Below are 21,770 nucleotides of genomic sequence, written 5' to 3'. Positions count from 1 at the left end.
TCCTTCCTGCGAGCAGATTAGTACTTGAGCAGAATTTATTTGCAGATATTTGGGCCATTTTGTGGGTTCCTCCTCTGCAGAAATTTGTCCCTCTTGTCCTAGCCACTTTGCCCAACATTCTGTCTTCTTTCTCTTTGGTTCAATAACAATGACACTCTTCTTGATGCATCATTCACCTGTGTTATGATTTAGAAAATGCTCTCCTCATAGGAAAAGCCAAGGAGAATTTAAGTTCAGCTTATAAACTCTTCCCCTCTAAAGGATCATACCCCCTCTTATGTCCTATGTTGGTTACTTTCCAAAGCCTTCAATGTACTGTCTTACCGATTCTGTTGAGCTTTACAGTCATTTACTGCAGAAGGATTTGTCCAATACAAGCGATTCCATTACGGAAACGGAACCTTCAATACAAACTTTATTATACAGAATGCTTAAAGAATGAGGTGAGATTTCAGACAGAAACAAGCACAGACACATGCACCATGACACAGGCATCAAATACCCTCCTTAAGGTTGGTATATAATTATTGCTTGACATAGAATAAGGTTAGGCAGTGGTCACTGTATGATGGACAGCCCACTATGACAGAAACAGCCTGATTTACTGTCGCAGACAAGGATAGGCACAATTTAACATCAAGATGGCAGACAAATAGGTATGCACTCATAGTGGGGAGGCTAGGTGACCCTCAAAACCCTGAACTCTTAACATGAACAAGGCTTCAAGATGGCAAGGAATCCCGGAAGGAGACCTAGCATAGCCGCATGGGTCTCTGGTGCTCCAATTAATTTTCCCTGCCAAAGGAAGTCTTTACTTTGTCTAGACAATGGCTAATCAATCAAGCCCAGTCATTGAGAGGAAACACTCAAGGCTGAAAGCAATTTTGACTAGTTATAGTAAACAGTGACCTTCGCCATCAGTAATTACATAAGGAGACATATTTCTATCAGGACATCTACAATCCACCACCTCCACACCACCCCTTCAGGTTCCACTGAATTAGACTGAAAGTGATAGACCCCTTTCTCCTCAGCATTATTCAACCTCTCAGTGACCTAGCCATCCAAAAGAGGTCAGGGACAGCCAGCCCACAGGATTTGTGACTCACAACAATAAGTAAATTATCTTCTTAATAAAAATCATTTACAAAAAAATAGGGATTTTTTGCTTTAAATATATCAAAATAAAAAATCAATTACCCTGCTTTTCTGTAAATATACATGTTATATTTACCATGGAAAGAGCATTATATAACAGTTAAATTTTAATGTTTAAAGAATCAACATTTTAAACACAAATTTTACTTTCTAGCTAAGCAGCTGCAAGAGGCACAGTACTTATTTATGTGTCTATTTTTATATCTCTCTTATATTTAAGAGGAAAAGATGGAGTTTTATCAATGTGATATTCCTAGGGCTTAGCATGATGCCCAGCACATAGTAGATGATCAAGAGGTACATAATTAATTAATTGATTAAACTTTGAGATGGGATTGTACTGGTCAAACGGCATGCCCATCATGCTGATATCAAGTTAAATGGACCTGCTCATCAGATACAACTCTATAATAAAGGCGGAGAAGAGAAAGGAATCTGGATTGTTAAAGGTTCTAAATTATAGATTCTTTACTACGATAGACATAGGGTGTAATCGAAAGAGCTGCAGAAGAAATAATATTTGTTCCAGGACTGGCTCTACCATTGTTTGTCTGGGAGGGAGTATCTAAGCAAGGCACACACTGCCTACAGAGTCAGTGTCCTCACCTGTACAAGGAGAGGTGTGTGTACCTGCTCTGCAGAGCCTGGGTTCCACAGGGGTGCTAGGCCCAGCTCTACTCCCCTCCCTCGCAACAAGCACAGAAGCTCCTCTTGGCTTCTGTAGAAGATTACACTCGAGCAATAAGGGGCCGTGGTTAGAAGTTCGAAACGCACAAGACCACATGATCCCAAAGATGTTTTCCAACTCCATGAGTCCCTAATACTATGAATATGTTTAACCAGATTAGGAAAACAAAAGCTGTCAACTTTTATAATCAGAACCAAAAATGAAACTACTTTCATGGTGCTTGGTTTTTGGTAGATTTTCTAAGACAAATTCCCAAGACTCTGATCAGTTTTAAACTCTCATACTTAATAAATATTTAATGCATGTCTTAAATTTATTTACCCCAAATTCATCACAATGCTTATTTTCTGAGAACTAAGGCCACTTCAAAAAGGACTTCTTAGTTTATTTAATAAATTTTTTAGCATAAAGCCTGAGTTTCAAAGCAAAATAACTTAATTTAGTAACTAAGCTGCTAATTAACCTGGCTTATGAAGTTTTTACTAATTGAAAACGCTGTCCTCCTGTTTCTCACTTAATGGCCCTTACCGTGAGCTAACACCATTTTTAAGAGAGATCATGGGAGCACTGAGAAGCGCTCTCCAGAGAGTAAACTCCCACTTGATCCACAATTATTTTAGTATTTTAAATTGGGATAGCAAAGCTTTCATCTTCCTGGATAACATTAATTATTAAAGTAACATAATAATATCTAACATTTACTATATGCATCAACACTATTCTAAACACTTTAAATAAACTACGCTTCACCGAGTTCTCACAACAACCCCATGTTTTAAAGGGAAACACTACTCTCACTCTGAGAGGCAGAACCAGCTTCACCCAGGCGGTCTGACTCCAGAGCCCAGGTTTGGAACCACAGGGCCACATGCCGCATCAGCATCCACTGAGGGACATCCATGTCGTGGGAATGAAATAAACCAGGATGTTGAAAATTACTAAAAACAACAGTCCTAAATTAGAATTCATTTTACTCTTTTCCATTTATTTTTATTTTCCTCAGAATATATTTTCCCCATAAATTAAATAAATAAATTTAAATAAAATAGATAAGTTGATTAATTAAATAAAATAGAATGCAGTAATGAGGAGGAAAAAATAAACAAAATAAAGAACTAAAGTCAGGAAACCAGCATTTACCAGTTCTGCCACTAACTGGCTACATGGCTTTAGACAAGTCTTTAAATATATAATCTAAGACTTAAGGAAAAAAAAAAACAATTCTAATTTTGCTTGCATAAAAATTCATAAGGAAGTCATGTCAATTGTGTTATTAATGACCAAAACCAGTGTAATAATTTTATTATTAAAGGAATAACTGCAAATAGCAGTCATGCTTTAATTTCTATTATATCATCCTACAATGAGCTTAAAAAACTATTCTAAGTTTAAGAATGGTTTCCTATGGTTCATGGCACTTTTCCTATAGATAAAATTGACAGCATTTCCTGTATGATTCTTCCTCATTACTCTGCAACTTTCTGAAGTTGAACCACATGGAATAAACTCTAGAGAAGCCACATTTAGAAGAAATGGTAATTAGCATACGCTGCTTAAAGTTTATTCATCTTATAGGACAAATGCCTTGCCTTCTGTTTTTATGGGGGAGGGGAGGACATAAAATTAAGACACATATTTTTGTATATATTTATGTCAAATAAAAATCTAGTTTACAAATGGAAATACTAAATGGTAAGGTGCGATCAATATGTGATCATATGTTTGAATTTCCACAGCTATTGCTCCTTTCATTCATTCTTACCTTTTTCATTGTGGGAAGTCAGGCTCTTTAGGTCACTTCTTCATCCTGTTACCTGAAACCAAAGAAAATAGTGTTATTTTCATGACAAGCTAAAAAGAAAACTCCTATTTCTAAATTTGTTATCTGTGTATTCAAAGTGGCATTGCATTTACCTCACTCAAGACTTGCCCTTATAACAATATCTGCTAACATCTATATATGTAGAGCTTTTATAACCATTTAGGTCAACTCAGCTTTAATCAACTCAGTGAAATGTGTGGGTTAAATATGTCTAACTTTTTCTTTGAGGGTGGGGAATGGAGATAGAAATTTGCCCTCACTTTGCATTTGATTTTTTTAATTTGGGGTTAAACATATGCATCAAGAATTAGTCTACAAATCAAATGAGTATAATATTAAAAGAAAAAAGCCACCAATTTTAGTTTATTTTGATTTAATGTTCTAAGTCTCTCTCTCCTCTCTCTCTCTCTCTCTCTCTCTCTCTCTCTCGTATATATATATAATCACAAAACACTGACTCTATATCATTTTACCCATTCATCTTCTAAGTCAATTGTTGGTTCTTTCGATTGATAATAACAATCACCCACCTTCATAACAATCAGGCAGATATAAAAGTTTCCACTTGGCTCTCAATGAAAGTGATTTAAAGTCACTTTTTTATTTATGTTGGGTTTTTCAAGACAGTTTATATTAACTGAAACTTGGAATAAATATTATGCCTTCATTAACAAATATATTTTAATTAGGCTTTATAAATTTATGGGGGGGGGAGCTCAGTCTGAAATTAATGAGGTGATAGGCTTTTATCCTGGTATACATTGGACAACTTTATAATTTCTTCCAAGTATACTATACTAGGAAAATTGTTCATTTTTCTTATTATACAAATCAATCAAACAAAATGTATGCTCTATGGATGCAATGGTTATTTAAAAAATTTAATTTAATTTAAAAGCTCCTGAATTTGGGCTTTCACATTCATATTTACATGTAAGTCCAACTTACTGTAATGATCATAAATCTAAAAGGGTGATTTTTTTTTCTTTTTAAGAATAACATACATTAGTCACTTATCTAACAATGGATAAGCATTTAAACTCTATAGAAAGCATTATGCTTTGTTCTTAATATACCATATTATCTGACATACACTGAGTGGCCAGATTATTATGATCTATGAATGCATAATAATCTGGCCACTCAGTGTATATCCTATATAATAAAAGGCTAATATGCAAATTGTCCCCTCGACCAGGAGTTCGACCAGCAGGCAGGCCGGCCAACTGCCCATGTCCCCTCCCCCAGGCCAGGCTGGCCGGACCCCACCCATGCATGAATTCATGCACCGGGCCTCTAATATATATGTATATATATACTGAGTGGCCAGATTATTATGCGTTCAGAGATCATAATAATCTGGCCACTCAGTGTATATTGATAGGTTACTCCTCTTTACATTATAAAAGGTGATGCGGTATCTGGTAAAACCTATGGAATTTGGGGAGCTAGAGAGGCCTGGTGGGAATCTTGGCTTTGCCACATATTGGCTTTGCAACATATTGGTAGCCTCCCACCACCTCTCTTCCCCTTATCTGTAAAAAGAGAGTAAATTTCATAAACTTGCAGGGTTGTGTGAGGATCTGCATTAACCTACATAATCAGTCTAGCATAGGTCCTCAATAATGGCAGCCACTATTGTTATTAGTAATATATTGTAAGTGAGGGTCCTGTACAAACACCTGTACTGTGGCAACTCCCCTCTTCCTCCAGAGCATACGGATGGTCACAGGGAAGCAGTATGTATGAAGAAGCAGGACCACCCACCAGTCACCTGCCCCACCCGAGCTGTTCACTGACTGGGAGGATGATGTGGTGGAAAGACTGGTGGTGGCAGAGTTAGAGGAACTCCCTTCGCTTTATGTGAATTATAGCAGTTGGAAGACGAGTGGCTTTATTTCTTCCATAAAGCAGAATCTGAACTGAATGATCTCTAAGGCTCCTGCTGCCCTGCTCTCCCATTCAATGCACACCGTAAAGTTTTAACAGAAACACTAGATGCACAGTAAATCTGTGCCGCAATAAAAAAAAAAAAATGTATGTCTTCTCACAATTTGAAGAGTTTATTAATGGTAATACACACCTCATTTTATATTTATATTGTCTTTTTATGACTTTTCAATTTTTATTTCTTGTTCAATCATCTTTTGTCTCCCAACTGTTATAATCCTTAGTAGAGTTTGTTGTTGGTGTTTTTTGTTGTTGTTTTTTTCAGTTAGTTTTCTGAACACAATATTTAAAAGCCAAATTTCCGGCCCAGAGCCAGATATCTGACAACACCATCATTAGGATTATATTTGTTCCACAAACATTTACTCAACAAACTTTCATCAAGCGACACCTATAAACAAGGAATTAGGCTTGGTACTAGGGACATAAAGGTGAATGACTCAATTCTGCTCTTATGGAGCTCTGTCTGGTAAGGAACAAAGTTAAATCACCATACAGTTAGACAAAGGATAAGTACCCAACCCAGTCTGGATTGCCAAAAAAGTAAGTGACATGTGAGCTGAGAGTTGAAGAATGAGTAAGAGTTGGCTAGCCTATACAAAGGCATGAAACTCTTGCTAAAATCACTATGAGACTAATAGTCCTCACATTAGACACAGTGTTCAGTGAATGCACCCATTACTGAGTGATTCAATGTAAGAATTTGTCAGATAGCTTGGCCAAGTAATATTCACTTTAGCCATTTTTGTTCCCCAATAATATAAACACTTTTATACTTTATAGTTATTGAACGTCCACTGTGTGTAAAACATCCTAGTAGGAGTCATGGAGAGGCAGAGAAAGAAAAAATATATAATCTCTGTCCTAAAGAAAGATGCGTTAATTCAACAAATATTCATTGTGCTTTCCGTCTTTTTCCATATGCCTGGCACTTTGCAATTTGCAGAGAAAAAACAACAGATACAGTTTATTAAAGCAAGCGGAGAACAGAAGCATAACAATGATTTCAGCATTACTAATTCTTAGTTTTGAGGCTATCTTAATTTTACCCTCTAAATCTACAAATGTCTTTTAGCATTCTCTAAGCCCTGCAAACCATTATAAAGTAAAATGTATATGTTCTGAAAGAATAGAGGACTAAAAATTATAAGTGATGTATTCAATATTATAGTCAAGAAAAAGCTTAGGATCCTGGTTCCTACACTGCAATCCCTTACCCAAACTTTCCAATTCATCCCTTTGTTGGTTTGGATCAAAGCAGTCCATTTACTCTCTTCCATATATGCCACAGCATTCGCAAAGTCAAGACGGTTCATACCTTTACTTCTAAATTTTAAGGTTTAAAATGCTCTTGCTGCTCCTCTGTTCCTTGTCCTTTAATTAAGCTTATGGCCATAAAATTCATACTGATTACTTCTCCCTCCTCTTCACTCACAAAACACTTAGCACTATATCCCTCCATACCATCCAACCCATTGACAGTTGACAAAGAGCTCTAGAGCCTCATAGTGTGTAGCTCTATCACAATCTGTGCTTCAAAGTTCCTCAAAAGTTCTAATTCCAGGGTCATGAATGTTACATCACACCAATTCCCCAGAGTTTTCAATGTCTCGAGGTTCCCAACTGTGAGAATAACGGTTTAATGCAAAATCCATATATAACGTTCTGTAGATAGATCACCACCTCCTTGTAAGCAAGAATGAGGTAGCATTTACTATCCCATTGTTTAGCACCCTATTAAAAATATAGCCAAAGCTCAAAATATTTGTGAACTATTTATTTCATTGAGAGGGAGACAACAACAAATGACTGACTTTTAATTTAGGGCATCTGAATAGATGTATTAGTCTGGAAGAGTTTCACACTAAAATCTTATGTTTAAGGTTAGGCAACTTGGACAATTGTATTACCTTTTAAAATTACAACTTTTCCTAAACACCTACTAATGTTACTATCCAATTTTCTAGAGAATTATTTACTTAAATAAATTATTGCCTTGAATAACATAAACACTGTTTTCTCTAATATTCTGAAAAATATAAACTTACCAGATATGAATGCATGAGCCTCAGAAATTTTATTTATAATCAATAAGTACAAAATGCTTACCTATGAATTGATATAAATATAATACCATATAAATCACCATAGTTCCTAAGACCTTAGTAATTATGCAACTTGAGCTAAATATAGAATATTTTAAAGTTCAAGCTAGTTCTCAAACTTTACATAAATAATTCATTCAATGGTGGATTTGTTTGTACTTGATGCTGTGAAAGGTTATTCACAAATACTCAACTTCCAAGAAATACCTTAAATTACTTAAAAACTTTTTCTAAAAGGAAGCAATTTTCCAGTTAGCTCCCCTATGATCTTTGATATCTTTACATCAAAGGGATTTCTATGCCATCACCATTCCAAAATTTTAGAACGCCTTTGCCCCAGATGCCATAAAAATGTTGTCGTTTTCTATGTGTTCCATTATGTTTTTTTTAAATAAAAAGACTCTCACAGAGGTGAAGTCTGCATCAGCTAGGACATTTTATGGTACAATATTCAGAAACCATTGATAAAAAGGGACATAGTAACTCATGAAATTGACAAGCTTTATTTAGTACCAAGAAGCCAGGCTTTCTCTCTGTCTCCATTTTGTATTTCACTGGAACTCCAAACATTGGTCTCCCAGCCACTACAGGTGCTCCATTGTTGGTCCCAAAATGTCCATAGCATCCCAAACCCACCTCCCTCCACTTTTTTATTCAAGTAGCCTACCCTGATCACCTGGGGTTCCAAAGCCATATATATATATTCCAATATGTGTGTTCAGTTAGACAGTAAAATAAACTGTGAGGTCAAGACCAATGTGTGTTTTTTTTTAAATGAAATGTAACAGATTTTAAAATACCAAAGGTACACACACATAAGCATTGTTTCTCTATTTGTTTCATTGTCTGTGTGTATGTGTGCCCATATATGTACTAGACCCGTAGTCAGCAAACTGCGGCTCGCGAGCCACATGCGGCTTTTTGGCCCCTTGAGTGTGGCTCTTCCACAAAATACCACAGCCTGGGCGAGTCTATTTTGAAGAAGTGGCATTAGAAGAAGTTTAAGTTTAGAAAATTTGGCTCTCAAAAGAAATTTCAATTGTTGTACTATTGATATTTGGCTCTGCTGACTAATGAGTTTGCCGACCACTGTACTACTAGACCAAATGCGAAACAAGTTCCTACCAAGTCAAAGTTCATTTAGTGTAAACATACCTTACAGCTCCTCTAAGTGCTGAGTGAGAAAATGAGCATGTTATAAAGGTATGAAATGGCATGATAAAATTGTGAGTTACTGAAACTGACTAGAGCAAAATAGGAGGCAAGAATGGTGGGTAGTGAGAGATCAGACTGAAGAAGACAGGAGCCAGACAAGGGGCCTTATCTTAGGGGCAATGGACACCCTGTGAAGGCTTTAAGTAGGCGAGTAAGCATTTTGCATTGACAGATTCTTCAGGCAACAGAGAAGGGAATAAGTTGAAGAGGGCAAATCATGTGGTCAGATTACCAAGTAATCACATGAACCTTTGAATTGCTCTATCCGGCTTCCCTAGGACTTTTGTTGTACCACACTTTCTCCAATGAAGCAGAGGAAATAACCACATTTTAGGCTATCCTATATAATAAAAGCCTAATATGAAAATTGTCCCTCAGGCAGTCATTCAACCGGATTTGACCGGGAGACTGAGTCCGACCGCTCACTATGATGTGCACCGACCACCAGGGGGTGGTGCGGAACATGGCGGCATCAAGACACGGCGCTGGCAGCAGGTGGTAGTGGAGGCACTGCCGCACTTCAATTGCTAGCCAGGTCTACGGACCACGTCTGTGCACAAATTTCATCCACCTGGCCTCTACTTAATATTATAAAATTTTTGCAGCTATCTATTATATAAAAAGCCTGTGGTCATCACGCCATCATGCCGTTAACTACCGATGAGCAGGAGGCTGTGTGCGCGGGGTGGACGGGGCTGTGTGCCCGGCGAGGCTCACGTGGGTGGGCGGGGGGCTTGACTCTGGAGCACTGGACCAGAGGGTGGGTGGGTTTCTGGGTCCCACTGAGCCACAGGACCCTGGGTCCTGGGTCTCATACGATTTTGCACACTGGGCCCCTAGTTAAGTATAATTTTATTATTCAAAGAGATATTTCATTTTCCACTTGTCCAGTTGTCTATATTTTGGAGTTGTCTTGTCTAGCTATTGAATTTCATAAGGTTAAATGTCCCCATATGTACACATGGGTTCAGTACCATCCATGGTGTGAAGCTGTATCACATTCCTATATTCAAGCCATTCTCATCCTTGTTTTATATATATTAGCACTTACTCACCTTTTCTCTGTCCTTCATGATTTTAATGGGAAAATTATAAACTTAATTTTCTTCCCTCTCCTACAGCGCCAATATTGGTCATGTACGCGTGCGCACACACACACACACACACACACACACACAAACTCACTTCTCCATGTCACACAGAGACATTTTCCAGGCACTGTTTTTTGCAACAATCACAAAATTATTAAATCAAAGGTTGAACAGTGGTCCAATTTATTATTTCATCATCAAGATTTGTACTTAATGTAATCTGCTTAGATGTTTTAGATAAGGTATTCTTAATAATAATTGGTATCAAATTCCTATATTCTTTGCATCTTTCAGGAAATTACACTACCTCTTGTGACAATGTGATAGCAAAAAAACAAACAAAAAACAACAACAAAATGGGATCCTTAGAAACAGAATCACAATTCATAACGCATTCACAAGTGGCATAACAATAGTATGTGTCTTTCTAGAAAAATATTGTCAACAGAAACTGTCACAACATTCTTCTCTTTTCATGTAATCTGCATAATGCATGACCTAGGAACCTCCTGGGCTAAAGGCTAATATTTGGCAATGTGCTAAGGGAGAAATTTAGTATCTGAATGTATTTAGAGATGAACTAAAAGGAAAGTTTTATGTACTTTTAACAAACATTTATTACTCAATTACTCTGTGACATGCAATGTGCCCAATTTAGGATATTTAATCCTCACAAATAGTCACAACAATCTTCTGTGGTGACTGCCATAGTTAAGAGGAGTGAAGTGAGGCTTAGAAAGATTAAGTAGTTTCCTCAATGTTAGGTAATTTAAAAAATGGCTAAATAATGAAATAAGGGAAAAGAAAAGACCTCTCCTGAAATAGGAAGGGAAATACAATGGCCATCAAATTATATATTCAAATAAATTTTATATTGTCTATTAACAAATAGGACATTCAAAATCAAGGTAACAAAAAGTTGGCCTCACTCAATCCAAAATGGTGGCTAATTTTATTAAATGCTTTGAACTATAGAATGAACCTATTTTAAAGTAATAACATTTCATAGTAGGATATCAAACTAGAATTGTTAAAAATCTCATTTAATTAAATATGAATCCAGTTTATTTTGTCAGACTTTATTTTTGAGCTCTTAAAAATAAATGTAAATACCAAAAAGGTATTTTTTTATGATCTATTAGTATCTTTTTTCCCCCTTTGCTTTTCTAGCCTAGCTTGATTGAATACTGAGCTGTCTGAAATAGTAAAACGGTAGTGTTTTTCTACTACCACCACTGCCAGGAAAAATAAGGAACCCCAAGCAAAGGGACCCTCAGCAGTGCTTCTCGGAAGGATGTCGATGCATTTGGTCACCTGCCCTCCGTAAAGTCTAAGACTTCCCCTAGCCCTTGGCACTTATTGTAGACCAAATGGCTTCCTGAATTGCTATTTCTGCTCAATATAAGGTCATTTTCCCTTCTTGGAAAGTTGGATGTGATGTGTGAGAAACATAGGAGTTTGGAGCCCCTGAGCCCTCTGGAGATTAAGACCAGGCTTCAGTGAGTAAGAAGAGAACATCAGAGAGGCATAAGTGGTACCACCACACTGTGGGGCCTCCCTCGGTCAGCTCCTGCAGAAGCTGGCCAAGAAAAATCGGCTTGACTGGTGAGAGAGGAGCCTGCCCGTAAAGTAGTCACAGCCAACAGGAGATCCATTTGGCTGTGGCAGTGCCCAGCTCTACTGCAAAGTAAAATTGGTTCAAAGTCTATCTGCAGCTGGACGGGAAGTTTGCTTACTTCCCTACAGAGCTGAAAGCAAGCAGCCAGAGTCTCAGGAAGCAACCATATATGGAAACAGCAGGGCAAAATACATGAGCAAGAAGAATCAACAGAGAGCAGTCAGAAAGGATGAAACACCACAAAAGATTCATTTGATCAAAATCCGCTTTCACCATCTGTACGTGAGAAATGGCTTCATGGTGAAATCTTTCCAGACATTAGCAAGTTTATGATTAGACGAAACTTTATTCTGAAGTTGTTAACTTTCACACACATGCATGGATCTATAAGAAAGCTCCCTCATTATAAACCTGCCATTCCTAGACAACACTCTTAATCTCTGCCATGTGTAGGTCTGACATAGATCTCATTCCAACAACAATATGAAACTAGTCATGATTCAAATCAAATCATTCCAAGGCAAAATGAGAGAGGAGAAAGCTGTAAGCCTAAAATACAAACTATATTCTGTCTGAGGAAGGTGCATTTGCACTGAAGATGAAGTTCATAAAATAGGCACTATGTCAATAACATGTGGGGACATGGCTATTAAGGGATACTAGTGAAAAAAGATCTATGTGTATAGTAGACATTGCTTCAATGCTGAGGGCCTGTCTGAGACTGTCATGATTTTTATTCAAGAATAGCTTATCAGTGAATGATGCAAGTACTCAAGAAGACTTTTATGATGTCTGTGGTTGGTCCCAGTCTCAGCCTAAACAAGATCGCCCTGAGTTAGAGACTGAGCGTTTTCAGTGTGGGCTGAAGCTGATGTCACAGTAGTACACACCCTGATATTAAGCCTCCCAAAGCACACCCATCATCTTGATTCACTTTTCCTTTTTTAGCTACACCAGTTCATTAACGGATAAGAAGCAACACATCTGTCGACAAAGCAAAATCACAAAAATCTTAATAAAAGAATCTTTGTCTGAGTCCAAGGTTCTCTCCTAATACTGATCAGTAAACATTATCTTTCTACTTCATGCTCGTCTCAGACAACAACATAATACCGACTGCCAATTTAGCCCACAGTGTTTGATGTGCCTTCCAGGGTGTGCTCTTTAAGAATATCCTATCTAATAAAAGAGTAATATGCAAATTGACCATCACTCCAACACACAAGATGGCCACCCCCATGTGGTCAAAGATGGTTGCCCCCATGTGGACACAAGATGGCTGCCACAAGATGGCCAGCAGGGGAGGGCAGTTGTGAGGGACCAGGCCTGCAAGGGAGGGCAGTTGGGGGCAATCAGGCCTGCAGGGGAGGGCAGTTAGGGGTACTGGGCCAGCAGGGGAGGACAGTTGGGAGGGCACCCAGGCCTGCAGGGGAGGGCAGTTGGGGTGACCAGGCCGGCAGGGGAGGGCAGTTGGGGGTGACCAGGCTGGCAGGGGAGGGCAGTTAGTGGCGACCAGGCCATCAGGGGAGGGCAGTTAGCAGCGACCAGGCCGTCAGTGGAGGGCAGTTGGGGCAACCAGGCTGACAAAGGAGGGAAGTTAGGGGTGACTGGGTCAGCAGGGGAGGACAGTTGGGGGGACCAGGCCAGCAGGGGAGGGCAGTTAGGGGAAATCGGGCCAGTAGGGCAGCAGTTAGGTGTCGATCAGGCTGGCAGGGGAGTGATTAGGGTGATCAGGCTGGCAGGCAGAAGGAGTTAGGGGCAATCAGGAAGGCAGGCAGGTGAGCAGTTGGGAGCCAGCAGTCCTGGATTGTAAGAGGGGTGTCCGACTGCCCATTTAGGCCCGATCCCGGTAGGATCGGGCCTAAACGGAGGTGGGATCAGGCCTAAACGGGCAGTCGGACATCCCTCGAGGGGTCCCAGAGTGGAGAGGGTGCAGGCTGGGCTAAGGGAGACCCCACCTGCCCCGTGCACAAATTTCGTGCACCAGGCCTCTAGTCTTAGATAACTATCTTAAGAACAGAGATTGCTACACTGTATATAAAATGTGAAAAAAAAAGAAGCACTGAAGTTTGGAAGAGAGGCAAGGGTGTTCCCTTTAGAAGAACTGAATTAAAACTCACATCTCTACTCTACCTCTAATCAAGCTTGTGTTGTTACTTAGCCTTCTTGGACCTCAATATTCTCATCTGCAAATGGGGAGAATAATACCTCACAGGGTTGCTATGAAGCTGAAGTGAGATTGTGTTTTCAAAAGAGTTTTGAAAAAGATTTCTACATAAACAGAAAGGGATACAGCCTTATATCCATTTCGGTTACCCAGACAGAGCTCTAAGAAGCATTCTTGTTAAATTGATCATACAAAGTTGGTATTGTGCATTCTAATGTCAAATTAAACAATGCATTATAATTTGTATCTGGTAGAAGAGATACACAATGGGTTATTGCCTTGTAGAACATTAACCAGTTTTGTGTCAAACTATCAATCTTATTCTAATACTAGAAGCCTGGTGCACGTGGGGTCCCTCGGCCTGACCTGTGGGATAGGGCCGAAACCGGCTCTCCGACATCCCCCGAGGGGTCCCAGATTGCAAGAGGGTGCAGGCCAGGCCAAGGGACCCCACTGGTGTACGATAGGGGCTGGGAAGAGACACGGGAGATTGGCCAGCCGGGAAGGGACACCAGGAGGGCTCCAGGGCGTGTCTGGCCCATCTAGGTCAGTCTCGATTGGCCAGACCCCAGCAGCAAGCTAACCTACTGGTTGGACCATCTGCACCCTGATGGTCAGTGCACATCATAGTGAGCAGTTGAGCGGCCTTAGCAAATTACACTTTGATTGGTTGAAGGGCCGACTGGTCGACCAGACACTTAGCATATTAGGCTTTTATTATATAGGATTCTTTTTTTTCAAGTTGCCTATAAATAGTTCCTCAAAATGTCTTATTGAAACCATTTTATATTCTGCTGGTGTCTTCATTAATTAATGAGTTGAATAAATTTTGTACGTGTTCATTTAAAAAATTAAACAATGCATTAGTTCACTTTTACTTTAAATCTGATGATGTCAAGAGTTTAAATAGAGTGTGCTTTTCTTCTTCATAAATGGTGTAAGCTCCAATCCAGAAGGAAACACATCTTCTCAAACAGCCCTATCCATTTTCTGATTTTAATAAATCATTCCCATAGGCACCGTCATTTAAAAATTCACAAGTAGGAAAATATTTTAGAAACTCTTTGGACAATTTGAACAACTTAGTTTGCAGCATTCTAGAATGTACTGGCTGCCAGTTTCCACTTAAGTTGAAAATTTACTTGTCACTGTCATGATACTACAGTTTACATTACAAAATGAAATAAAATTAAAGTGCTAAAAAAATAGGTAGAGTGTAAAATGTCTGTGGCATTATGTTAAACAAAAGGACACCATCTTGGTTCCTGAGAAATAAATAATCTAAAGAAAACATCATCTATACAGGCAATAACAAATTTTTAGCTGTTTTTTTTAATATTTACACACCATTTCTTACTTAAGGATTAGTGGCACATGCTTTCACTGAAGAAAAAAGAACTATTTTGAACCCTCCATTCCCTCCAAAATGGAATGAAAACTATAAAACAGAAGTGAAGGGAGTAGATGCTATCATGTGACCAAAGCTGGGTATAGAATTTCTTTTTATGTATCCTGAAAACTATGATTAAAAGAGAAATATATTGTCATATTTCTTTTATACAGGTAACATGTAAGGGACATTAGAGGCATAAGACAAAAAGTTTCCTTTGTTAAATATCTCTACCAATTATGAGCATCTAATCTACAAACTGAAGAAATAGGATTTGATTTTTCTCAGAGTTTTAACACTAAAATTCCTGCAAAGATGAATGGTGTTATAAAGACTGTGATGGGCTTTTATAGCCAAAGCTGAGTTGGATTCAGTCTTAAGGGTAAGGAAGAGTGACTGAATAACAGAAGAAATGGGTAAATTTAAAATCCAACTACATTATGTAAACATACTTTCATAAATATGATCTCCTTGGGCTGAAAAGTAACCATGACCAGGTGGGTAATTTGGGGCTCAGAGAGGATTACTGCCTTCCCTGAGCTTACATGACAGGTAAATGGCAGGTATGGTAGCCAACCAGTCCTCTGGGCCCTAGCGAATGGTTTTTTAAACTGTTCCAGGGAGCCCTGAAGTTGTGAGAAGGGACTCGGCCTTCTGGGCAGGAGGTGGGAACACATTTCCAAGGATGAACCAATGGCATCTGGCTTGCTTTGTCTCCACCTCCACCCCTCCAGCAGAATCTCTAGGGACACATTCAGGTACATATTATACTAGTCCTTTCAAAATATTTATCCCTTACCTTACTCTCACTCTTTAAAATAAGTTATCTGTTTCAATTCTCTCTTCCTCTTAAGCCTATTGATTTGTTTCACCAAATTACACATTTGAAAGAATGGTTATCTCCACTCTTTTTCATTCCTACTCACTAACACTTAAGTATCACCAAAAAGGCTCTTCACATTTAGGCTGATAAAACCAAGATTGTAAAGACTCCTGGTTGCTAAATTGTAATAAATTTGAGTTCCTGATCTATCAGGAAAAGTAGTAGAGACACATCTCCATCAGTAGTAGCATCCATGTTCTACAGCACCATCTCAGGGTAATGCAGACTAGAGGCAATACAGGATTCTTTTTTTTTCTTCACAACAGAATTCTAACTAAACTAATAGAATAAATTAAACTATACCACCTTCTTAAACCATATATAATAATAAACTCTAAATGGATTAAAGATATAAATGTAAGACTCAAAACCATAAAACTCCTAGAAGAAAACATAAGCAGGAAAATCACTGACTTTTCTCTTAGCAATAGTTTTCCTGATATATCTCCTCAGGCAGGGAAAACAACAGAAAAAATAAACAAGTGTGATTATATCACACTAAAAAAATTTTTGCACAGCAAAAAAAAAAAAAAATCAATGAAATGAAATAACCTACTAAATGGGAGAAGATATTCGCCAATTATATATCCAATAAGGAGTTAATATGCAAAATTTATCAAGAACTCATACAACTCAACACCAAAAAAAAACCAAACCAAACCTGAATAAACACTTCTTCAAAGAGAACATATAAATGTCCAATAGACATATGAAAAGAAGTTCAATGTCACTAATCATCAGAGAAATGCAAATTAAAACCATAATGAGATAACACCTCACACCTGTCAGAATGACTATTATCAATAAGTCAACAAATGACAAGTGTTGGCAGGAATGTGGAGAAAAGGGAACCCTTGTGCACTGTTTGTGAGAATGCAGATTGGTACAGCCACTGTGGAAAACAGTATGGAGGCTCATCAAAAAATTAAAAATGGGACTGCGTTATGACCCAGCAATTCTACTTCTGGGTATATATCTGAAGAAACCCAAAACACTGATTCAAAAGAATATATGCACCCCTATGTTCATTGCAGCATTACTTACAATAACCAAGCTATGGAAGCAACCCAAGTGCCCATCAATAAACAAGTAGATGAAAAAGCTGTCGTATACATGTACAATGGAATATTACTTGGCCATAAAAAAGAATAAAACCCTTATCATTAGTGACAGCATGGAGCGACCTAGAGGGCATTATGCTGAGTGAAATTAAGTCAGCAAAAAAAAGACAAATACCATATGTTTCACTTATATGTGGAATCTAAAGAACAAAATAAATGAGCAAACGAAACAGAACAAACTCATAGATACTAAGAACAGACTGATGGTTGCCAGAGGGGAGGGGTATTAAGGGGGTGGGTAAAAACGGTGAAGGAATTGATGGGTAGAGATTTGTAGTTGTAAAATAACCACGGGCGTGTAAAGTACAGTATAGGGAATATGGTTAATAATATTGTAATAACTATGTATGGTACCAGGTGGGTACTGGAAGTATTGGGGGGGGGGGCACTTTGTAAAGTACATAATTGTCTAACCACTATGCTGTACACCTAAAACTAATACAAAATAATATTGAATGTAAACTGTAATTAAAAAATAAAAATTTAAAATATAAGTGAGACAAGCAGTAAACTGAAGGAAATATCATATTTAAAAAATATATATATTATCCGTTCTCAATCCTCTAGCCTCTACTCCATCTACAAGTAAATGAACAGGCAAACATAAAATCCAGACCACATGAAACAACTTCGACTACCTTCTGACAAATACCTTTGCATCAGAAAATATGCTAAGAAAGTCACAGAACTAATTATAAGGAGGAAAAGCATGAAGGAAATGAATGTAATTTAGATAGTAAACATCTGTGCTTCGTTCCCACCTCTGAACTCCCAAAGAGTACACCCTCTCTTTAACCTTCATCTTAAGCAAATATAAGGCAATGTAAACCAAGCCAGGTCCCTGAAGTCTTCCAGATAATATTTATTAGAATTTTCAAAAAGCCTTCTGGCACATTCATTTACATGATTGAATTTGAGGCATGCTAGAAACATCAGAAGCCCACTCCCAAGCCGCCATCATGACAAATCGCTCACTGTCCAGATGCCCTTTTACGGCCAGACTTCCTATAAATCTGACCGTTCAGTGTATGCATTGCGTATGTGTCTTGGCTCTGAGTCACATTCCTCCGGTATGTTTCCTTGGGAGCTTTGATTTCCGCTTTGAGGGCTGGCACAGACTCCTACTTGCTCTTATAAGAAAATGTCCAGGATTCTAAGTTGAAAATGTGCAAAATTCCTTCTTTAAGTACACAAACACTCCAAGTCTGGCCACTTTCCTGTAGTCCTGCCAGGTTTTCTCTATGTCTGATACCTGATCAAGTAACCTTTTTTTTTTTTTTTTTAGGGGGCAACAACAACAAAAAACATAGGAGAAGGAATATAGTACATCCACAGCTGAACATCTTACAAGACTTAACTAAACGACCTGTACAAATGATGCCCACGTAGACACACACATACCTTATATAGCTCTGTAAACAGGGTTCAGTGGCCAGCTTAGTGAATTCCTCATTTCACCAGGGGGGAAAAATGCTCTCTAAAAAGCATTTGCTAGAAAAACACTTGCTTACAAGACAAAATTAGTGCGTCTTAACCGTTTTGTACACAAATTCAAAGACCTTTTTCTCCCAATGCTGGACCTGCTGTCAATCAAAAGGGTTGGGATAAGTCAGAGTTGGACAAAGTTATAAGAAGCCACTATATCCACTCTACCGCCCAGGCACACACAAACATTTGCTGAGTCATTTATAATAGTGCAAGAATTCAGATCCCCATGGCATGAGTTAGGGACTGAGTGTCAGCCCTTCCTTTTGAATTTCCTGGCACATATGATCCGTATCACAATATAAACATACTTTTGAGTCTGTGAATGTCTTGGGTGTCACCTCTCTCTCTCTCTCTCTTTCTCTCTTTCTCTCTCTCTCTCTCTCTCTCTCTCTCTCTCTCTCTCTCTCTCTTAATAACAATCTTTTACTTTAAACCCTTCAAAAGAGTTTTGATCATACACCTTATAATGCACAGGGTATTTTTCTATCCTGAGATTCTATGTTCTGTATATTTCAATATGCTTATTTTCTCTTAGCCATTATTAAAACCACCAATTTGGAGCTGCGATGGACATTTACGACTTTGAGGGACCATGTGAATTTTATAGTAAAAAAATAAAATGTACAATGTCATGGTATTTTTACCATCACAGCAGAATGGTAATATATTTCTTATGTTTGTGGAGAAAGAGAAAATAAAGGAAGACTAAATAATAATAATAAGGTAGCAAGTCCCTGAAAATTAATCTAATTAACCATCATTAAACCCTATGAAATAAAACATTCTCATTTTTATCATCATTTTATAAATGGAAACTTGGGAATATGGCTCCTACTGGTGACTTCCCTAAGATTTGTGAATGGCCGTTCCCAGAATACAACCCAGGTCAAACAAATGGAACCCAGTCCAGCAATGTATCACCTCCATGAATGAAAGTCTTCACTCTGTTTCACACGAAGCTGTTGATGGTGGCTCTCAGACGCTCCAGAAGATTCAAAAATCCCCGGCCTTTCTCTCAGCTCCCTCACCCTGCAAAGCTGAGAGAGCTCACCGCTGAGCCCACATCCCACCTTAGGTGAGGTTAGAGCTTCACATCCCTACCCTTCCCCATTTACCACACCTTTCCAACTATTAGTGGTAGATGTAATTGGGGGTTTAGGTCTTGAAAGATTTCGCTGTGGCTTCCCACATATTTTGGACTTTTAAAATCATCCACAAGGGAAGAAGCAGTTGGGGGCCAAGTCGCCTTTAATACACATGTGGCTATTAACCTAACTTGGAATGTTCCTTCTTTAAATAGGAACGTTTAGGCCTCTTCTCTTTGAGGAATGCTTGGAAAGAACGTTAAATAACAATGATGAAAATTCCTCCTGAGCTTCAGAGGCCCCTTTTGCTGGCCATTCACACTGTTGACACGCAACTACACTGTACAACATGTGGATTGCTTAACAAGGTAATTATGCACAGATGATGCGGTCTCTGCTGAAGTCGGAGTGGTTATTTTTTTTTCCCCCCTTGGCTATTTTTCAACAGAATGAATTGAAACTTTAAAAAGATATATATGAAAAAAATATGGCCAGCTTACACGGGCTGTTTTCAACTTCTAAAGCTACAGTGTTGTTTCTGAAAGTTTGTCTTTGCATCAGAAACAGCTATGGGTATCTTAAACCAATAAAACGAAGCATCAACAGGTCATTGGTACCACCACTGTCGAATGATGTGGCATTACCGTAGACAACACTGGGATGGCACTGGACTCGCTCTCTTTACACAACATGGTGACTGGAGCTATTAACAAACAATAAAAACACGACTAAACTATAGATGCCAAACGCAAGCACAGTTCATTAACTCAGTCCTTGGTGAAGCTCACTAGCAAAATTAAGAAGTGGAGATAGGCTTAGGCTTTGTTGGCCATATTTGAAAACTGTACACAAGCAGAGGGAATAAAAACTGTTCTTTCCCTGACCTGATCTCATCCCATTAGAATGCATGCTCCTTAGGTAATAAGAAGTTACAATCACTATTCACGGATGGGTGGAGAGTCACTAAAATCTATTATTCACTGACACTCTCAATTCATAGCCAGGCAAATGGAGGACAGTGTTCTTCCTATATAAACAGATATTTTACTGCAAAACAAGCCAAGTATAATCCACATTTGAATATTATAGGTTTGAGTGTAAGAAAAATCACTCATTCAAAGACCCACAATGGTATTTTCAACACAAGTAAACCCCAAGCATCTCACTGGCGCGCTCCTGATTCCCCTCTCTTCCCACTCCTGTGCTCTCACCCCAACATCCAGAGCCTCTACCTACCCAATACATAATCTGCTCTGACATAACAATAAGACCATTTTCTGGAAATATTGATGCCCACTCATCTGCTTTCCCTCCCTACACCCCAATAATAAAAATGCTACATGAGTTAAGAAAAAAACCAAGCCAGAGTGCTGGAAACCTCCCCCAGAAAGCTGCACACATACACACACAGACCTCTGGCTTTGTTCTCTTTCTTGTCTGGCCATGGGCATACAAACCATTATCCCAAGACCCTAAAGATCAAAGTCCTCCTGTCCAGTATGGCATTCGGGGTTCTGCAGGCAGGTTTCTTGGGGATTTCCACTTAAAAAGCAACTAACGCCTCGTCTGCTCTCTGAAGAGTATCAAAGGCAGACAGCCTCTAAAATTAAAATCATTACAAGATTAATAAAGAGGAAACCCTTTCGAATTTTTCAGGAATCCCTGCTGTTAGCCTCTTTAGCCACCTACATCCTAAGAAGGATTTGTTAGGGGGCAGAACAGGCACAGCTGTTCGAAAGAGAAGTGAGTGGTATAAAAATAATAATAATTGCTGATGTGTTTTTAAATGATATAAATCAGGAGTGGTGCGAAGAAGCAAGTGGGGGGGGGGGGGGAATCCTATTTGGTGCTGAAAACACTGAGCCTTTTTTTTTCTTCTTCTTCTTTTTTTTGGAGAGCTGGAGTGTGCCAGCTTTTTCAGACGGGAGGAATGCTGAGTGTCAAGGGGTCAGGATCAATCCGGTGTGAGTTGATGAGGCAGGAAGGTGG

General features: G+C 38.7%; 1 long non-coding RNA gene across 4 annotated transcripts in view; it reads right to left on the bottom strand.

Moving 5' to 3' along the window:
- LOC307104881 overlaps positions 1-3,680 on the bottom strand; it is a 166,175-nt gene extending 162,495 nt beyond the window's left edge. For 3 of the 4 annotated variants that reach the window (XR_013813943.1, XR_013813944.1, XR_013813945.1), the window contains exon 1: positions 3,609-3,680. This is a non-coding gene — a long non-coding RNA (uncharacterized lncRNA). Of the gene's footprint in view, positions 1-1,764; positions 1,842-3,608 lie in introns of those variants that run through there. The other variant, XR_013813946.1, reaches the window with a different exon arrangement.
- Between the last annotated feature and the right edge of the window lie 18,090 nt (positions 3,681-21,770).

The sequence above is a fragment of the Cnephaeus nilssonii genome, assembly GCF_951640355.1.
Source record: "Cnephaeus nilssonii genome assembly, chromosome: 9".
NCBI lineage: Eukaryota > Metazoa > Chordata > Mammalia > Chiroptera > Vespertilionidae > Cnephaeus > Cnephaeus nilssonii.
This window is presented reverse-complemented; position numbering and strand designations above follow the sequence as displayed.